Source organism: Acartia tonsa, chromosome 6 (assembly GCF_053477335.1).
Source record: "Acartia tonsa isolate MP-2025a chromosome 6, ASM5347733v1, whole genome shotgun sequence".
Classification (NCBI taxonomy): domain Eukaryota; kingdom Metazoa; phylum Arthropoda; class Copepoda; order Calanoida; family Acartiidae; genus Acartia; species Acartia tonsa.
In genome coordinates this window covers 4,891,207-4,908,552 of record NC_137265.1, presented here as the reverse complement: position 1 = coordinate 4,908,552, position 17,346 = coordinate 4,891,207, and the positions used below count along the sequence as shown (strand labels likewise).

At 32.5% G+C, this 17,346-nt stretch overlaps 1 protein-coding gene across 1 annotated transcript in view; it reads left to right on the top strand.

Moving 5' to 3' along the window:
- The first annotated feature begins 12,381 nt into the window (after window positions 1–12,381).
- Window positions 12,382–17,346, top strand: part of LOC145321634 (sodium/hydrogen exchanger 9B1-like) — a 70,845-nt gene continuing 65,880 nt past the window's right edge. Inside the window, exon 1 of the mRNA XM_080163120.1 lies at window positions 12,382–12,539. The gene's annotated coding sequence lies outside the window, so the exon portion shown is untranslated. The remainder of the gene's footprint in view (window positions 12,540–17,346) is intronic.

Here is a 17,346-nt window from a genome sequence, read left to right as displayed (position 1 = left end):
AGGCGTTGCCACGAAAGGGACTATACCCAAACATCCTATTACTTATTTAACGTCACTTTACAGAAGCATATTTTCATGGTTAAATTACTGAGATGTTCCAAAGATTTGGTCAGTTGAATTAGAATTGCCGAATGTGTACACAGTTTCCTCGGTGTTTCCTCATCCAGCCCATGTTGACTACAAATTTTAATGTTCTTATTTTTAAGATTTTATAAATGATCATAGAAATCAAATGACGTTGTAGTATTTATTGATATTATAACAGTAATAATGGTTTATATAAAATACAACAGTAGCAACGGATCAAATGAGTCAGAGAATAACCACATAAAGTTCACGCTTTCTATCTAAGATAGCAACGGAGTAAATAACTTTTTTCACAGAGTAATAAATGTCTCTCTACCTAAAGACTGACAAAGTGAATTATATGTATATGACTGGATACTCATTGATATGAGGATTCTGCACTCTATTTTGAATTGCAGCCGAGTAATTCACCTTTTCTCTCTGACCATTTATAATATACGGACGCACGGATATACGAATTATAGAGTAGGTTCGCTACTAATAAAAATAGATGAGGTCTAATTTCTCACGAACTCACTTATGAATTTATGATATAGCTTGATCAATCAAAAACATTACCTTAAAAATCCCTAGCATCAATGGATGTAGAATATACGTGGATATTATGACAGGGGGAAAATTATCGTTAATTTAAGTTGCTAACATGGACATAAATTATTTGTCATTTCGTTCATCCAATAGGATCAAAGGGCGTGAGGGATGATGTCGTTATTCTAGCAACCTACATCGTTTACTTTATCAGAGTACATGATAATCTGTTGTAAGATCCAAGTAATAATAAATCCATTTTTACTCTGGTTAGCAACTAAGTCTATAGAAAATTTGAAAACTGACATACCATTAATAAAACCATTCTTAGGTATTCTAGGAATGTCCAGTACAATTCTAAGATATTGCTTTCTTTAAATTTCATCTTTGCATTGTGGAATTTTCCATGCAAAGCTGCTCTGTAATTCAGAGGCTTACACTCGTAAAGGGGGCATTCAACCCACTTAACCACATCCCCCCCCCCCCGCCCATGAACGTCAATAATTTTACCTATAAGTTATTAGTATACTATTCCTTAAGATGCCCTTAATTAAAAATCCCCCCTGTGTGCAGAGGCAACTTGCTTTTTACGGAAGAGGGGGGGGGGGGGCAGGCAAAAGGATAAGAAAGTAAGAAGGAAATATTTATAAAAAGCAACTTATGTAGAGCCGAATAAAAAATGACATGTTGACATAAAACATGTTAATCCTTTTTACTTTTCTAACAAGAAACCAAAAAATACTGGTTTTTGGAATACTGATTTCTAGGACAATACAGTACAATGTTGTAAGCAAATCATTTCTATATAATCAAGTCCTAAAAATGTCCTTAAACTGTATAAGCAGTTTTTCAACAAATTTACTTACAATTTTTTTGGACTTATGCATTAATATTCTGCTTATTTAATTATGTCATTCTACAAGTGTTAATGTTCGTGTGTCCTAACTTTTCAGAGCTTCACTTTTATGGATGTTGCCATCCTTGTTTCATGAGATTTGTAAGTTTAGAACTTTAGACAGACATAACAGCCCAAGCCCATGTTTAAACATCTTCTAATTATAAATTCAAATCACATATTCATTATTAGCATTATCTACAATACATAGATACATAAGATAAGTCTTTCCGTCAATTAGTATGGATGAATTCCTCTAGCTGTTCATCTCATGGTTTTAGGCTATTTTTATAGATGTAGGACATTTTGGTATGCAAGATTTTCGATGAAGGCAAAGCCCCTTAAGGCTATCGACGAAGTCTTCGGTATAATTCTTTATCTAAAGTTAAAAACTTACATAATTGTATACTGTCTCAATGGATAAAGATTACGTGGATATTTTGAGAGATTCTCGCATACCCTGATAAAATGTTTCTAACAGCTGGCTAACATAAAGATACCCCCACTACTCTATGGCCCTAAACCCTCCCCTTACCATAAAATAACGCACTGACCAATATCTGAGGACTATATTAGCAACCTCAATTGACTACAAAAATTTCCCTGTTAAAATATCCATGTATTAAATATCCATTATATTGTTTATGTCTATGCATTTGTTAGCATCTGATGCAACAGATATATAAGATTTTCATGAAAAAAATACACAGGAATTCTTTTTAATCAAATTAATGTCATGTGCCTGGCATAGCAGCAGTATTCATAACTTTTAAAGTGTAGGGAGAGAGTTTGGGAGTTTGGATAGTGTATATTAAGCTGGACCCCAAAATTTTATAAAGATACTTTCTCATTGGTTGGTTTAAAAACATTATGAACTTTAATAAAATTTTGATTGGGTTGTGCAAGCTAGAAATGTAAACATAGTGTACAGAAATAACAAGGATTAATTTAATTTTTTATGATACCTACACAAACATAAGCATACCAGGGAGGGACGGGTCATTTTGCTGTTTATTACACTAGTACCCAAAGTTTTCTTAATCTTTGGTTCAATAATTGTGGGGTTTTTTTATAGAATTTTGGTTGGTTCATTTAGTTTAATGTTTTAACCACTAAGTATAATTCTACATAATGGGTAATTTTGAGTATTATCATTGGGGATATACATCAATTTGTCGGCTATTGTGTTATCCCTGTAGATCCCTGTATTATACATGTACTAACTTCACGGGTTTTCATTTATTTTTGAGAATAAATATCCGTCTTTGAAAAACAAGAATATTTTCTCCTTCACGCCTTGATTGTTATCTATCTATTAGAATTATTGATTAGGTGTATTTTAGTCAAGGATCTAAAGGGATAAGATAATTTCCCAAATAATGATTCACAAACTTATTTCTTCTGTAGATTACAATTAGTGGTTGAAACGTTTGGACGCTCAATTTAATGAACAAACATCTCAAAATACAATAAATGTCCCTTAAATTTCTTAAGCCAACGAATATAAAACGATATTGTAAAATTTTTGGGACTAGTGAAATAAACAGTGTCCCCTTTCCGCCTGATTTTCTTCATAATAGAATGTGGGTACTTTACATATAATAACATATAACAAAATGAATTTTTACTCTTGCCTTGATTGTTATCAATCTATTAGAATTATTGATTAGGTGTATTTTAGTTAATAATAGTAATGGATGTAGAATATACATGGATATTATGACTGGAAAAATATTGTGGTCAATGGAAATCGTTCAATGGGTAGGGGATGGGTTAAGGGAGTGGAAAGGACTAATCGTTATTTAAGCCCGCTGCTAGTTTCACTTTATCAAAGACCATGAAAATCTGGTGTAAGATCCAAGTAATAATAAATCCATTCTAATAATTCAGCTATTCTGTGGTCATGCAACTATGGGAGGTCATAATATTTGTTATCAGATGTATTTTAGTTTATTTCAAAGTATTTGTAGCGGCTAGAATATTAGAGCTCTGTATTCTTTGAAGTAAGAAAATAGTTTAGAACTAAACTTAAATATGAAGCTTGCATAAAATTGAGAACCAATTCGGTTTAGTAGTTATAGAAATCTTATGCTACATACAAAACAAGGATGACAACAACATGTTTAAAATGGACGTACAGACATTCTGGTAACGATTATAGAGTTGCTACGCTTTCTAATACGTACCTTCTACTACATGAATCATCATACAAAGTTTCAAATAGATAGGACAATTCTAACATGCATAAATTAACGAAAATCTATCCGTTACGGACGGACGGACCGACTCTAATTACAGAAAAGCTTCGCCTAAAAAAATCCTATTACTTTATAGAAAAGGATGTTTTTAGTATATAATTCTGTAGCAATTCCAAAGATGTAAAAATGAAAGATAAACAAGGATGACAACATCCATTAAAACAATACACAACATTAGAGAAGAAAAGGGTTAAATAATTAATAATTAAATAAATCTCCCCATCGCACTGTCTTGTGCTGGCTCTTAATTGGGTCATTGCAAATCAACCAATGGTGTGGTGTGAAATAACTCAGCAATTTAGCAGAAAACAATTTGGTAGCAGACGAATAAGGTCCTTGAAAAATGAAGGGAGGTAGTTATCTGTATATACATCTATACTATAAATCTGTTTACACAACAAATCTTTAACTTCTATAGACTTGATAATAAATATACTTCCTTTGTTGCATAGGGCCTAATCGTTTAAAGAATCACCATTTAAATTTCCATTTAAATTTTCCAGACGGACCAGCCTCAAAAGTTGATAAGCATCGTGTTTCTAAAATGCCTTCTTTTGGGTTAGAAATAACATAATACACATTTTGAATGACGTATACATAGAGAAAAACAGAGTTACAGAAGCTAAGCACAGGTGAAAATGTTTTGTACATATATACATTAGCAACAAGTATATATAATGTTTGGTAAATTACAGATTTTATTTTTGATGATACATCCTGTAGACTACATTCAGGGTGTGTCTATGTGTGTTAATATGCTCAATAAGATCTCCAAAACCGATGTTCTAAAATATTCTAAGAAGCTTCATATGTGTTCTGAGCTGGTGCTAGGTTTATTTTAATGGACGGTAATGGGGGTGGGGGTGAGTTAACCCTTCTAAAATAACCATAAAGTGAGGAATTTTTTTTTAAAAGCACTAAAACTTTTATTTAATGTAGTTTACAATTTTGCCGCTAGATGCTCCCTATATATTTCTAAATTTTTATAATTATGTGTTTTTTGTTCCACATAGCTTCATTTCTTTTGCTTACTGTGTACTTATTTAAAAACAATATTCTAATAAATAACTATTTATGTTTTATTACATTTTTGTATATAAGTACTTAAATAATTGTTTTAAATTATAATTGGAGTTGGAAAAGCATGTTAGTACGGCACAATTTGAATTGGTGGAATCGGTAAAACTATATGTTTTTTCATGAAAACTTATGATTACTGAATCCTTTCGTTGTTTTCTTGAGGGCTCATATATCAAGGGCCTATTAACTGAAACTTCAACTGTGATAAAAAAAAAAAAACTTTTAATTCCTTTGTTAATTATGTCTGTGACGTCCAAGTTTTTTTAGGAGGGAAAAATTGTGGGGGTAATCTAATGTAATTTTAAATTTTTATGACAATGTGAGGGTTTTTAAAGATTGAGATTAGAAAAATACCCTCTAACATCTAAACAGCTCTTTTAAAGTAAGTTGTAATATTATCATTTTCGAACATTAATTAATTGCTGCACTGAAAATAAATTGGCATTTTCTGTTGTAAAGGGTTGCCAGGGATCTACGGGGGTAAGACGATTGCCGAAAAATTTATTTACATATAATGATGATACACAAAATTACCACTTCTGTAGATTACAATTAGTGGTTGAAACGTTTGGACACTCAACTTCATCAACCATCCAATCAAAATGCAATAAAAGTCCCCAAAGTTGTTACGCCAACTAATAAGAAAACGTTATCATAAAACTTTGGGGACTAGTGTAATAAACAGCCCAATGTCCCCTCCCACCCTGAAGGGTTGCAGTGAATGGTGGACTGGTCCTCAATTATCTGATCTTATTCACCCTGTTAGTCCTGGCGTTGACATTCAAGTTTTGCTCTTGATATAAAGTAGATAGCACCAGGAAGCCAGAGGACTTTGGGCTGTTTACTACTCTAGTCCCCAAAGTTTTATAATAACGTTTTCTTATTCGTTAGCTCAACAACTGTGGGACTTTTAATGAATATTAATTAGTTGATTCATAAAGTTGAATGTCAAAACCACCACTAATCTACAGATGGGGTAATTTTGTGTGTCATCATTGGGGATGTACATCAATTTATCAGCCATTGTCTTATCCCTTTAGATCTCTGAGATGGCATTCATAAATAAAGGACGGCCAATAGCTAGCATTCGATATATATTTGTACTGGATGTTGCTCCAGATTTCATGTAATCTACTCCCCTCCTACTGGAAGAACGAATTGACCAATCAATGATGTCCACATTAGCAACCAATATTCTAAATCCATTTTGTTCATACTCAATTTTAAAAAAAGAGTGTCACTTTTCAATTTTATTTGAAACAGTCAAAATTTAAAAACGCTTCGTCATAAAAAAGAACCCGTCATTCTTTAATAGGATGTAAATTAATTTTACTTTAAACAGATTGACGGACAGACAAACGGATAGTTGAGTTATAGTGTAACTTCGCTACTAAAAACATTACTCGAGATACCTAATATTTTTGTCAAGATTATTACCAGGGATATAAAGGGATAAGACAATGGCCGATAAATTGATGTACATCCCCAATTACGATACACAAAATTACCGCTTTAGTAGATCACAATTAGTGGTTGAAATTAATCAAAATTTAATAAGATTTCAAGGTTGTTAAGCTAACAATAAACGTTAAACGACTTTAGGGACTAGTGTAATAAATAGCTCAATGTCCCCTCACACCCTGATTATCACGCAAATTATGTTATATAGGTCGATATAATAATAGCACCCAAGTATAACTTGATTTAGAAACTGAGAACAACATTTGTTTTATGTTCAACAAATACTTATATTTAAGTATCAGGGTGTTCGTTTGTCTGTACCATAGGTTCTCGCTAACCTCTGAACTGCTATGGTTCTTCTTTACAGGGTAGCTTATCATAGGTCCCTGGAAAGCTAATGACTATTTTAGGGATTTGGAAAAAAATAACCCCCCCCAAACAAAAAATATTTAATTCTTAAACTAAAATTAAAAATTCGGAGATTTGGAGTCGACGCCCCTCCCCCAAACAAAAAAAAGTAAATTCTAAATCTTTTTCTTTTTAAATCTAAAATGACAATTGGGTTTTCTAATTTAACTCCCACCTCATTAAGTGTCACTAGAGGCCTTTAGGGGCATAGCATAGCTAGCATTGAATAATTTGTAGTCTCATAAAAATCATTTAGGGAATGTATAATGTTTATGTAATTTCCCTTTACAATTTTATACCAAGGCATATATAGGTATTTACCCCCCCCCAAACCATTTTGGGGGGGTAATTACCCCCCCCCAAAATAAATGTTCTTTAAAAAATTTTTTTTGGGGGGGGTATTTACTAGGGCGGGTTCATATCGGAATTAGACAAAGCGGGGATATGCAACAGATAAAATTAACCTTAAAAACATTTCTGACCAAAAAATAATTTTAAAAAATTGAGTTTTAGAACACGACCACTTAAAAATATAATTCATTACTTATTAGTATGCAAAGACGACATTGAAATTTTTTTTTTTAATCAGAACTATGGCTTCATGGTGCTCCCTGGAAAGGCCTTGAGGAGCTGAATCAGGAACACTTGTCCATTTCAAAATATCTCGTTCCTAGCCTTAGAAATCACTAAAAAAACACAATTTTTTAAGGTTTATTGAGAATTGTCCAATTTGCAGAGGTTTTTTAGATTTTCTCAGGCTAGGAACGAGATTTTTTGAAACGGACAAAAGAACCTGACTAGGCTCCTCAAGGCCTTTCCAGGGAGCACCATGAAGCCATAGTTCTGATTCAATAAATTTTTGACTCCCATTTACAAATAGCTATACAATTGAATGTCTTATCGTCAGCGGTTTTTAAGACTTAGGATAAATTTTAAATCATCCAGAGGTGTATTATATCTATATAAATTGAGTGCAGATCCCCGCTTTGGCCTCAGAAAAAAAATGTCCAAAATCGACCCACCCTAGTATATACCCCCCCCAAATTGAATGTTCTTTAAAAAAAATTTTACTGATAGTTTATTTTAGGATAGGTTATATTGGTTTAGGTGATTGCCCCAAATGGTTAAGCAATTGGCCCCCCGCAGGGGCTAGAAATAGGAGAGAAGCATGTGTGAAAAAAACGAAGAAACGCCCCTTAAAGAGCGTTGCCACAAAAGGGACTATACCCCAATATAGTCCAACCAGTTAAAACAGTTCTTAACCATGATAACAAAAAATTTAAAAGTTTGATCATGTTTTATTTGCTTGGGCCTTTATAAGGGCTAAAACCATCCCGGGGATCTATGATGTAATTGTAAAGCACTGAAGATTCCATAAAATAGATACCTAACTAAATTAAATATTTCATTAAATAATGAAAAAGAATTTCTATAGGCGATTTCTTTTGGGAGGATGTCAGGGTGTCTCAAAACTAGTTATAAAACTTACCAGGACCTATAAGACGCTTCACTTTAAAGTATAATCATATTGGTTCATTGGTTAGTGAGTTAATTATTGTATTTTTATGTTCTAAAGAATGAGATACTACTATATATTTGAATAGTAGTGGCGCCCTTAGCATCTAAGAACTCGTGTTTTCTAAAGGGTAAAAAGGGAGGAGAAAAATAGCCTAAAACCACTCAAAGGATTGACCTATAATAGTGTGGAACCATCATGGGATCTATGTGAAGCTTTCCTAAAAAGGAGAACTCAGTATTAAAAGTAATGAAATCTGAAGCTATAGTCAAATAAACCTTACTTACTACTTTATGTTATAGGATAGTACTTATTAACTTAATAGATTAGGTAGGTGCTTTTTTTACATAATTAAATTACCCCCCCCCAAAAAATTTTACCCCCGGGGTAAATTAGTTTTGGACGCCCCTGCCCTCTTATGTCTGTTGATTATAAAAAAAACTGTGCATTCCTATTCGCTTGGCTAGAAAATCTGGATATAATGCAGTTCATGGTTAAATGTTCCTGGTAACGATTAAATCCAAAAAATCTATTAATCAAAAGGCTACTAGCTGCCAAACGACTGAATGTACATGCCAAGCCGACACAGGGAAAGCTTCACTGAAGAAAAACGCCTAAATAAGTCTTTTTACTAATGTATGTCCTCTACGAGATAACTGTGCATTATAAAGTAATGACTATTCCAGTTTATGTGTATGCTTCCTTTTGTCGGTTCAAATTTTGAGCGAGCATAATCTATACACTTAACCGTTTGGCCGAGTTCAGCCTTTAAAGTTTTAAGCTTTTTGGAATTAATCAGTACAGTATCAGGAACATTTTACCTGCACTAGATCCGAAAATCTATTATTCCAAAATTCATTAACTTTGTGGGTAATAAATAGTAGCAAAATTAGATTTCTCCTTTTTCCAAGGGATGTTTGTGTTCACAGATGAAATGAAAAGTAGCCTTATTTCTTTAATATTCAAATAGTGTTTAGTTTCTCTGCTGCTATTGAAGATAGATGGCTGGTTTTATTTTCAAGGTATTATTTTCCAAAGAGAATCAGGTATAGAACAGTCTTTTTTTCTTCCTCTCTTTCTTTATTACAACCGAACATTTGCTTGATTCACTTTGTCCTCAGGCTCACGTAACTCCGATTTTTTTAGGTGTTTGGCTACTTTTTTATACCCTTTCTTAATTTAAAATATGTAAAATTCAATCATTTTTGTGTATTTTATAAACAAAAATTCCTTTAATTAGAAATTCGCTGAAACAAGATTTAAATAAAAAAATAAATCTCAATGAAAATGACAAAAATTTGGGGAACGACAAACCACGTATATGACTTTTATAGATGTACGAAAATTAATTTAATTGAAAGAAGAAACCGAAGCAATATTGAACATGATTTTCGTGATCATGATATAATATTAATATATATAAAATTATTTTTGTTTTAATGAAACTTTTTTATCTTTAATTTAAATACACACAAAAGTAACTAATATAGAAAACGCCTTATAAACAAACATTTCACATTTTAAATATATAATTAAACACAAAAATTTTAAATGTTCAAGTTTTTTTAACAACTAGTGTTTTAACCCTATTTAACCCTAATCTCTAGGGGCTTCTTTCAAAGTGAGAGGGACAACCTAAAACACTCACATTTATTTTCTTGGGGGCGGGGGGAGGCATATTTTTTAGGGGAGCGGAGGGCAGTTTGACATCACATCTCGCCAAGTCTTAGAATTGAGCTAGACCAACATAAACTTTCTAAAAGTTGCCCACCCCATAAAGAAATCTTACCGAACACACATTTTTATACCCATATTATTTTTACTAGCGGATGCCCTCCTAGCATCTAGAGACTTTGTACAAAAACTGATAGGAAAGGACAGGACAGAAAAATAGCCTAAAACCGCCCTGGGACCTTTTTGAAACTTCAATTAAATGGAAAACTCAATTGGTTCAGTAGTTATCAAAATCTTAAGCCACAGGCAAAAAATCCTTGTACTTTAATTTATAGGATAGATATAAATTTTTAAATTTACGTACTATCCTTTTTTAAAAACAAGGATGACAACATCCATAAAAGCGAAGCTCAGTAGGACAAACGGAAATTAACACTTGTATAGTGTCAGAATTGAATAATCAGAATATAAATGTACACGAGTCGAAGCAAAATCGTAAGTAAATTTGTTGAAAAAATGCTTGATACAGGATATTGTTTATGAACATACTTACATTTTTAGTACTTGAATATAGAGTTGCTTCGCATTATAACATTATACTTTATTGTCCCAGGAATCAATATACCATAAATCAGATTAATCGGATAATTATATCACATAAAAATTTGTTGTTAAAAAATTTAAAAAATTAACATGTTTTAAATGAACGTACGGACAATCTGGTAATGATTATAGAGTTGCTACGCTTTCTAAATCGTACCTAACTACTAAAGGAATCACAATGCAAAGTTTGAAATCGATAGGACAATTCTAACATGCCTAAATTAACGAAAAAAGCTATCCGGACGGACGTACGGACCGACCCTAAATATAGAAAAGCTTCGCTTTTAAAAAACTACTTTCCCAAGTTACTAAATATGTATGTATACCATAACCTGATGCGTAAAAGTGGTCAAGGAATACATCCTACAATTCAAGTTTCTAAATTAGATATGGGGGTGTGTTTTCTTTGTGTGTGTGTGTGTGTAAGTGTGTATTTGTGGGTGTGAGTGTGTATTTGTGGGTGTGTGTGTGTGTCTGTTTGTGTGTGAATCTGTGTGTGCGCGCACTAAAAAATGCACCAAATAGCCAGGAATTTTAAAGGGATAAGACAAATACCGATTAATTGATATACATTCCCAACGATGATAAATTACCCCTCTGTACATAATAACTAGTGATTAAACGTGTAACATAATGAACCAACCAATAAAAAAAAATAAACTGAAGTCCCCAAAGTTGTTCAACAAATAAGAAAACGTTATTATAAAAATTTGGGGACTAGTGTAATAAACAACCAGTTGTCCCCTCCCTCCCTGCCAAATAGCTCAAAACAAGTGGGGACAAATGTCAACTTATTTCAAGACGCAATTAAAATTAAATAGGGTATAAAAAAATGATTCTTTTACACTTTATATTAAAATATTAAAGAAAAAAATTAAAACAAAACCTTTATTTAACAAACTGATTATATAACAAGCATATTAATCATCATATAACTAGACTGCCATTTATATAACCAACCCCGCCTCCACCAAACTTCTTTGCCCTGTGTAAGTGGCATGGTAGTAGTGTGTTGGTTCATCTAAAAAAGCCCGCAAGAGTGATTTTATCTGTGAAAGATTTTCCCCCTGGTTTCTCTACTCTACTTTATTTTCTCCTCTTTTCTCCCTCCCCCAACATACCTTTTTATCGCTCTTGTCTGGGATGGGCGAACTTTCACATATCAGAATGATTTTAGACTATACTTAGGGATCTAAAGGGATAGGACAATGGCCGATAAATTGATGTATTTCCCTAATTATGATACAAAAAATAAGTGGTTGAAACGTTTGAACACTCAACCTAATAAATCAGCCAATCAAAATTCAATAAACTCCCCAAAGTTGTAAAGCCAACGAATAAGAAAAATTTATTATAAAACTTTTGGGACTTTTGTAATAAACAGCCTATTGTCCCCTATCTCTCTGCTATACTTAACATGCAATGACTGTCTGTATGTATGTCTGGTAAGATATCATAAACGGCTGGTCTACAATTTTCAAGGAAGTTTAATATTTGTCAATAGTAGTTTTTAACCAAAATATTCTAGAGAAAACAAAATTATAACAATTTTTCATCCATTGCTGATTACAAAACAGTAATTCATTGTAAACAACCAAAAAAAAAATAATTCATGTTGTCTTATTGTGATTTTTGTTAAATTGGTCAAAAAAGTTAATGAAAAAAATGATTTTTTAGTTAGATTAGTCGAGATAAAGTAAAAATGATAACATGGTGAAATTTCACCCATCCTTCCCCTTCCTATTTACCCCCTTCTCTGCTCTCTTATTCTCCATTCCTTAATATTTACCCCCACCTTCCCCCCTTCCCCCTTCCCCAGCCTGGCAAGTTCTCTGGACTTGAAACTATATTTTATGGAAGAAAAAGTCTCAACAGTAAAACTGGTCCCTTCCTATAACCATCTCTAAAAGTGCTGGAGGGTTTTTTGCCATTTTTCATGTGGAACTATTGTTAAAATAAAGTTAAAATTTGTTATTACATTTCTACATACTGTTTTTGGAAGATCCTATTCTTCGACTAAATTTAAAAGGTAAGTTGTATAATTTGATCTGACTCAATGGCCCCTACTTGCGTAGATCCGCACCTTCTTTACAAGTTTGGGTAATTTTATGATACTGAGAAAGCTTAATGGATGTAGAATATATGTGGATATTATGACAGGGAAAAATTGGCGTCAATTTAGGTTGCAATTTCCCATCGAATTTAATGGTCAGGCCGTTTATCCAGTAGGAGAAAAGATGTAAGGGTAAAGGGGAGAAATCTTTATTTTAGCCCGCTACAGAGTTCACTTTATTACAGAACATGAAAATCTGTTGTAAGATCCATGTAATAATAAATTCATTGAAAGCATGTTATATAAGGCTGAGCGTAATATTCGCGTATAAAACCCATTGAGTTTTACATATGATTTGTTAAAATGCATTAAGTAGAATGATTTTATTAAAATGCTAGGATGTCTGTATGTATGATTCGAAAGATCTTTTCAACTGTAATAAATTTTGGGCTCTCATTTAGAGTGAAGCTTTATATAGGTGCCTATAAGATATTATTTTTCTTTTTTAGGGAAGGGTAGCTCAAACCAACTATTATTAATTGCCTCTTGAAACCTACCCCCCCCCCGCACCCCCCACACACCCTAACCAACCCTCTTTAATATAATACCCTGAAAGGCATCTAGAGACGTAGCCGCTATAGTTATAGATAGATAGATAAAAAATAATTTTTATAAACTATTAAATATCGTATTCTATTTAATTTAATATGTAAGTTTAAATATCATTAAATCCAGAAAGGTAGACCATTTGGATTTGTTTAATACCCTAATTTGAAAGAGTACTTATTACCCTTATTAACCCCCTATCAAATATAGGTGCACGCACTTGTTAGTAACCCTAACCTTGTTAAAAAAAACCTTAGCTGCGAGGCTTCTCTAAAATTCACATATCTGGTCGTTTGTCTGTAATTTTCATAGTTTACTTCAAAAAAAAAAACCTATATTTTTAGGCAATTTTGTTTTTATATTTCAGTCCTGTGATGGGTTTAGGCTTCTTTTTCTGCCCTTCTTTACACCCTTTAATATAGACCCTTTAGTTAACTTAAATTTTAACAACCACCATAAATTAATATTGTTTTTGCTGCGCAACTTTGAAATTTATCCTGTTGTTATGATTATGATGTGCAATAAGTATGACAACAAGTCTTGAATTAACCATGCATGAAACATTACCAGGGCAGCAGAAACACAGTTTTTTTTATGAATTTCTTTAACTTTAAAAGGGCCCCTTCCCAATATATTCGATCTTCTATGTAAATAAGAACAATGTCTATATATTTGCAACGATTTTGTAGTGCTTTTAAAAGAAGCTTTTTAAGCCATACATCAAACATTAATAAGGTTGTAAATAGATTTTTTTCTTCAGAATACAATTTATCTGTAATAAATTGTTTTATGAAGTACTTTTTTCACAGAGAGGTAGGTGTAAGTTTTATAATTACGTTTTCTTATTCGTTGGCTCAACAACTTTGGTGACTTTTATTAATTTTTATTGGCTCATTCAGTTGAGTGTCCAAACGTTTCAACTTTTAATTTGAATCTACAGATGCGGTAATTTACAGGGAATGTACATCAATTAATCGGCCACTGCCTTATCCCTTTACCCTTTAGATCCCTAATTTTTTTTATGCTCCGCCTCATGTGAATGAACTAGTCCTTGTTTTATATGATCTGTTTGTCTATAAAACAAACCTTATTTTCTTTACAAAGGCCATTGAAGTGCAAAACTAATTTAGTTTTTTTTTTAAAGCGAAGCTTTTTTATAATTAGAGTCAGTCATTCCGTAACGGTTGACTCTTTTCGTCAAAAAATTCGTTTGGGGGGGGGGGTAATCGCCCCATTACCCCCCCCCCTTGGACGCCTATGGGTTATCTAACATACTGAGTTGTAGAGTTGCTTCGTCACTCGAAATATATTATAGGAATATTTTTAAAAAGATTTATCATACATCTTGCAAGCTTTAGTTTCTACAAATACAAATTCTTTTGTAAGGACCTAAGAGATTTTATAACATGCAAATCAATTCAGTTAAAGATATTATTCTCTATAATCATAGTTTTTACGCCAGTACTAAGTTTCAGAGATCTATGGGGATAAGACAAAGGCCGATAAATTGATGTAAATACCCAATAATGATTTACAAAATGACCACTTTTTTTTACCTTAGATTAGTGGTTGAAACGTTCGGACACTCAACTAAATGAACAAACCAATCAAAAAGTCCCCAAGGTTGTTAAACCAACGAATAAGAAAACATTTTTTTCATGACTTTGTGGACTAGTGTAATAAACAGCCCAATATCCTTTCCCTCCCTGACTAAGGGTAAGGTAGACAGCATATACAAAATACAAAACTAAATAAAACTGCAAAGTGACATAATGACCTCCCGTTTCCATGATCGTTTTCGTTCTTGTTATACTTTCGTATATTTTTTCTATTTCCATACTAACGATGGAAAAATACCAAATATAAATGTAGAAAAATCACTAACAAATATTTATTCCATGACATTTTTATGTGATTAAACAAGGATGACAAAATCCATAACATTTTCCGTGTTTTTATATAACACTCATAAAAAGCTACTCAAATGAGGTTGTTTAATATGGACATACTTTCAGTTAAAGACCCAATTATTCAAAGGGGCTTTTAGAAAATTTATTTATATTTGAATGTAATTTGCCTGTCATTTCTTAGCCAAGACATTCGCTGATGTCACGTGTCTGATAGAGCAGCAATATTTTAAAACATTCCAACGTATTATTACATACTATCGGCTGCGCCCCATCACTTAGGGGTTTAATATTAGAAGAAGTGGGAAATGACAAAAAAATAGCATGAAACCACCCAAAACTTAATTCAAAAATAGAATACCTTCAATCTGTCCCGTGAACTATGTGTTCAAATATGGAACTGAATCGGCTCGGCCGTTATCGAAATCTTAAGCTACAAACAAACAAAAAATACTACTTTTCATAAAACATTTGACCTTGCCAAATTAAATTGAATTGAAGAGTCAAGGTTCCTGCATATGAAAAAAAAGTTAGGAAAGATGGGCAAACATTTTCAGGAAATTAAATATGTAGATTCTGAATTATAAAAGTCCGTAAGGAAAAGAGATTGGATAAAAGTTTGTACGATGTCCAAACAATTTCATTTCATTTCTCACAAATCAATTTTTTAAAAAGTAAAGGATTTTCCATATTTTTAAACAGTATGTATTTTTTTTAAAGCACAGCTTTTCTATAAAAAGGTAAAAAGGGGTAACTTTGATTTATACATGTAGAATTGTATGTCGATTTTAAACTTGATTGATGATTCCAGTAGCAGTTAGGTACGATTAAGAAAGCACAGCAACTCTATAATAGCCAATATAAAGTCCATACATCCTCTTCAAACATACATATTGATAAAACTATCCTATTCATCTCATTTTTAGAATTAAGATTCTAATGAACATCAAAGTACAATATTTTAAGCGAAGTATATCTAACACTGGTCTTTTATAAATTAAACAGAATTTGTTCTAAAACTTCCAATGCACTAACTTTGTCTGCCAGAAACTATAGTTTTAGTTTAATAAAGTCAAATGGATAAGACAATTTACGATAAAGTGATGTACATTTCCGATGATGATACAGAAAATAATCCCTTCTGTACAATTACAATTAGTTGTTAAAACGTTTGGATATTCAACTTAATGAACCAACTAATCAAATATTGATATAACGAATAAGAAAATGATAAAGACTTTGGGAACTAGTGTAATAAACAGCCCAAAGTACCTTCCCTTCCTGCAGACCCTACAGCTAAATAAAGTTAAAGTGTATAGCACTGCCTCACCGGTGTATAGATATACCTATCCTAAATATTGGTGTGCATTAATTATTCGTGCAAGCGTATATTTACTTTTGTGAATTTTACCATATTTTGATTAAAACAAGAACGATAACGTCCAATAGTAGCGTAGCTGGTCATAATTATATAAGCAAAATGTACAGTTATACCTTGGAAGACTAAGAAAAAGGATTATGAAATTTAAGAACATAATAAATAAATCGGTTACCCACTTGCATTATCGACAGACAGACAAAAAAAACTTATAGAGGCTAAAATGAAACCTTTAAGTTTAAAAAAAACACAAAGAAATTTTCTTCAAACTATTCCTCCAATTTGTTTGATCCCCTATGAGTATTTTAATTGAAGATTATTTAATTATTGTTCTCCCATTGCTCTACCCCGCACTTGTGATGGACACACAGAAAACTGTCCCGAATTTGTATTAATTTTGAGGAACAAGACTCCAGTGACGTCATATTTTTCTTTCCCGAAAAAGGGAAGGGGGGAAGAAAATCTCTTCAAAAGAGATGGGGAAAACCCCCTTTTCTCCCATCTCTTTTTTCTTCCCCCCTTCCCTTTTTTTTCTTTCCCCCTTCCCTTTTTCGGGAAAGAAAAATATGACGTAACTGGAGTCTTGTTCCTCAAAATTAATACAAATTCGGGACAGTTTTCTGTGTGTCTTGTGATGTTACATATGTGTCTTCTTTCCAATATATGAAAACTTTTTCAATCTCCACATTTGAATTCTGTTTTCATATGCATACAAAGGATATGATCTAGATACTTAATCTCTAAATCAGCCATTAGGAAAACAGTGGAAGGTAGAGGAAGAAGAAAGTCACTCAAAATTAGCCACGTGACGTCATAAAAGTAAGGGATTATCCATCTCGTTTTTAAAGGTTTTCTTTCCTACTTCTCCTCTAATCTCCCTCATTTTTATGAC